Below are 4,963 nucleotides of genomic sequence, written 5' to 3'. Positions count from 1 at the left end.
AAAAAAAAAGAGAAAAGACTACAACTTCCAGTACCCTCTGAGCTGGGGGTATTCTGGGTTTCTTAGCTCAAGGACGTAATTTCCCCACGCTTGGCTCTTCTAAACTTGCCTCCTGGGTTGCAGAATCAATGTGGTTGGTCCCCACTTGAACCGCTGTGGCTCCATTCTACAGAATGGTTTGGTTAGGCACCAGCCCACTTTAGCACAGCAGGCCAAAGACCTTTGCAAAACTACAGTTCCTAGGATGATGATAATTACTATTATTTGTTGGATTTGTATCCTACCTTTCTCCCAAAATGAGGTTCAAGGATGATGTAGGATGGCACTGCAGCAGTTAAAGTCACATGAAACTGCATTATTGTGACAGATACCCATGTGCCAGCATGACATTGTGGTTTGCTGTTTGACTACAGCCCAGAACACACTGCAATAATAATCCAGTTTGACAACACTTTAACTGCCCTGGCTCAATGCTAGGACATTCTGGGAACTAGTTTTGTGACTCATTTAGCCTTATCTGTCAGAGAACTCTGGAACCACAATTCCCAGGATTCCTTAGCACGGAACCAGGGTAGTTAAAGTGGTGTCAAACTCGATTATTTCTGCAGTGTGTTTTAGATCTTCTACTCTGGAGACCAGGGTTTGAATCCCTGCTCATCCATGGAAACTCACTGGGTGACCTTGGAAAAGTCATACTCTCTCAGCCTCAGGAAGGGTCATAGCAAACCTCTGAACAAATCTTGCCAAGGAGCCTCCATGATAAGTTCACCTTAGAGCTGCCATTTAGTCATGAACGACTTGAAGACACATGACAATGGCAACAACAATCTTTGGCCTGGTTTCCTCACCAGAGAGATGGATGCGCTGCAAAGAGAACAAGTAGTGGTTTGAGTGTTGGACTGCAACTCTGGAGACCAGGGCTTTGAATCCCAGTTTGGTAATGGAAAGGCACAGGGTTCTCTTGGGCAAGTCACACTCTTTCAGCCTTAGGGGAAGACAATGGCACACCTCCTCTGAACAAATCTTGCCAAGCAAACCTCATGAAACGACTTGAAGGCACAAAACAGCAACAAATGAATAAAGAAAGGGTGTCTCCAGATTAAAGCCCAGGCCTGCGAAAACACACAAAAGTGGCACAGAGATACCCAACAGGGATAAACAGCCCTGACCAATCCCAACCAATGGCTTGCTCCCAGCTTTCCATAGTCGAGGAAAATGGAGGTGGATCAGCTAAAAAGTCTCCCAATCTTCAGCTCTGTATCGCAACCCCCTCACCACTAGAAACTAAAATACTCCTCTTGTTAGGATGTATCTATACTGTACTGTAGAAATAATGCAATTTGACCCCACTTTAAGTGTTATAGCAGTGTCCTGTGGACTCCTGGGATTTGTAGTTCCCTCCTCCCAAGGTCTTGAGCCTTCTCTGTTCAAAAGTGCTGGTGCTTACTAAACTACAAATTCCAGGATTCTGTAAAATGGAGCCAGGGCAGTTAAAAGTGGTATCCAACTGTATTATTTCTCAGCATAGATGCACCAAGTCACACTCTCTCAGCCTCTCTCAGCCTCTTGGAGATTTCTCATGTTTTAATAGAAAACATTAGGGGTTCGAATCTAGGCTTGACCATGAAAACCCACCAGGTGACCTGCAGCAAGTTCTCAGCCTCAGAGGATGGCAGTGGCAAACACTCCTCTGAAGAAAGGTGACAAGAAAACCCTGTGATAAGTTCGACTTTGAATCACCGTAAGTTGGAAATGATGTGAAGGCACACAGCAACACACACACAGCTGCAATGGCCTCATTGCAAAGGAGGGCAATGTAGGACATTCAAGAAAAAAGTAGGAAGCATTGCCCACATCCCTCAGTTACAGAAAGACCAGCCTTTGGAGAACTATTCTCTCACTGACAGCAGAGAGACACACATACACACAAAATATATGCACACACACACATATATACAGTAGCCCTTCCCAATCCACGGGGATCCATTCCAGATTCTCCCGTAAAAATGGCAACATGCAAATATTTGAGTCCCATTGAAAATAATGATGCATGTGCATGGCCGCGCATGGGTGCACATCGCCATTTTATCCCTGCCTGCTTGTCCTGCCCACAAAGAGCGAGACTGTGGATTCCCAAGTACATGGAAAGGGAGGGACAAGCGCATACATACACACACACACACACACACACACACACACACACACACCAGCTCAGCCATGGAAACCTACTGGGTGACCCTGGGCAAGCCACACTGTCTCAGCCTCAAAAGATGGCCATGGCATACCCCTTGTGAACAAATCTTGCCAAAAAAATTCCAGGATAGATTCACCTTAGGGTCACCATAAGTCGGAAATGACTTGAAGGCACACAACAACAACAGAAGCACAACACAATAAAGAAAGCCCCTTCCACAAAAGCTCCTGGGTTCCCCTCCAACACAGAAAATCCCCATCCTAACTGGGCCTCTGGAAGCCTTTCCAAATGGAGGAGACTCTCCCCCCAAACACCCGGAGCCCCCTCTTTCGCTGCCTTCCCTCAGACCTGGTCCCTTGAGGGAAGGTTCTGGAAGCTCCCTGGGCTCTTCCTCAGGAAGAAGTGGCTGAAAGCTCAGCTGCAGAGCCTCTGTCCTGCCCCCAACTGAGGGTGGCCAGATGTCCTCATGGTAAAGGAGGACAAGCTCCCGCAAAATGGAGGACATTCCTTCATAGAATCATAGAAGAATTCCAGGTGAGGCTTGATCAAGGCAGAATAGAATGGCACTATTACTTCTCTAAGGCCCCATACAGACAGGCCAAAATAAAGCTGCTTCAGGTCACTTTGGAGCTATGCTGTTTAAAGGATGCATGCGTACTAAGAGTCCAGAAACCACACCAAAGCCACAATCCATTCCTAAGGACTAGAGTGCAGATTTGGCACAGCTTCCGGACTCTTAGGAGGTAGAGAGGAACTGCTGGACCTCATCCCCTTCCCCACCACCTTTCCCTTCTCCTTTTGTGTCATGTCTTTTTAGATTGTAAGCCTGAGAGCAGGGAACCGCCTAATTAAAAAGTTTGTATGTACAGCGCTGTGTAAATTTACAGCGCTTTATAAATAAAGGTAAATAATAATAATAATAATAATAATAATAATAATAATAATAATCCTTCATCCAAGTCTTTTGATAATGATGTTGAATAGCACTGGGCCCAGGACAGAGCCCTGTGGGACCCCACTGGTCACTTCTCTCCAGGATGAAAAGGAGCCATTGTGGAGCACCCTTTGGGTTCAGCCAGTCAACCAATTACAAATCTATGTCACAGTTGCCTTGTCTAGCCCACATTCCACTAGTTTGTTTGCAAGAACCTTGCCAAAGGCCTTACTGAAATCAAGATATGCTATATCTACAACATTCCCTTTTGTCTATCAAGCTGGTAATTTTATCAAAAAAAGATCAGATTAGTCTGCTATGACTTGTTTCTCAGAAACCCATGCCAAGAACATGAATTTTTTCCTTCCACATCTATCCAACAAAGACAAAAGAGATCCCTACCCATCCCAAAGAGATCTCCTTCCCATCACCCTCCATCCTGACTTCTTTGTGAGAGCCCTCTGGGTTCAGGACACCCCACTTATTTTGGGGAAATCACATGATCACTTCCTCAAAGCAGACCTGGAGCTGAAGAGAAGAAAAGAAAAAAGCAATATTTGGGTTATGGCAATCATTCCCTCCTCTTATATGTCTCTCTATGGTCCCATTAAAGCTCTAAAGTAGCCTGTCCCACTACCTTCTCAGGCTTTTTTAGTGAAAGCAAGAGAGAGAGAGAGACTTCTTTTAGAATCATAGAGTTGGAAGAGACCACAAGGGCCCTCCAGTCCAACTCCCTGCCATGCAGGAAACCTCAATCAAAGCATCCTCGACAGATGGCCATCCAGCCTCTGCTTAAAGACCTCCAAAGGAGACTCCACCGTTCTCTGAGGAAAAAGTGTGTTCCACTGTCAAACAGCCCTTACTGTCAGGACATTCCTCCTAATGTTTAGGGGGATGCTCTTTTCCTGTAGCCTGAATCCATTACTCCATGTTCTATTCTGTGGAGCAGCAGAAAACAAGCTTGCTCCACTCTCAATCTGACATCCTTTCAAATATTTAAACATGGCTGTAATATCACCCCTTAACTTTATCTTCTCCTGGCTAAACTCCAGCTCCCCAAGTTGCTCTTCACTGGGCTTTATGGTTTCCAGGCCCTTCGCCATTTTGCTTGCCCTCCTCTAGACACACTCTGGCTTCTCAACATCCTTTTTGAATTGTGGTGCTGCCTCCACCCAAACACACAGACACAACATTTGTCTGCGATTGACCGCCTTTGTAACTGTGTAAGTGTCACATTTATTTCAGTTAGGTAAGAAATGAAGTCAACAACGAGTCATGGAAAAATTATCCTTCGTTATAACATAGGAAGGAGTTCTTCTCACTTCTAGTGTTTGCCCCCGTCCTGCTTAGAGTAAAATAAGTGTGATAATTTAATCCAGTTTGGCACCGGTTTAACTCTTTTTCTGGCTCAAGGCTATGGAATTCTGGGAGTTGGACTTTGTTGTGGGCCCAGAACGGAGCAAGAGCAACAACAAACTCCAACTCCCAGAATTCCATAGCCTTGAGCCAGAAAAAGAGTTAAACCAGTGCCAGGCCAGGTTATTTCTCCAGTGTGGATGCAGCCCCAGCTACACTGCTCTTTCTGCAGCTGGACAGGATAATAACCAGAGGGAGGGAAGGCTTGTCAGGGCTGTTTGCTGCTGCTGCTGCTGCTACTGCCATTGCCACCAAACCCACAACAGGTGACACCACACCAGTCCTTGAAGGAAGGGGAGGAGAGAAACCACACGCTCAGATTGCTAGACTCCTCCAAGGAGGGAGAGAGTAACGAATTTAAGGTTCATAGAGAGTCCTCCTCTCATGGGGATAGAGAGCAGGGCTCAGATTCCTAGAGA

This window comes from Sceloporus undulatus, chromosome 2 (genome assembly GCF_019175285.1).
Source record: "Sceloporus undulatus isolate JIND9_A2432 ecotype Alabama chromosome 2, SceUnd_v1.1, whole genome shotgun sequence".
In the NCBI taxonomy this organism is placed as follows: domain Eukaryota; kingdom Metazoa; phylum Chordata; class Lepidosauria; order Squamata; family Phrynosomatidae; genus Sceloporus; species Sceloporus undulatus.
This window is presented reverse-complemented; position numbering follows the sequence as displayed.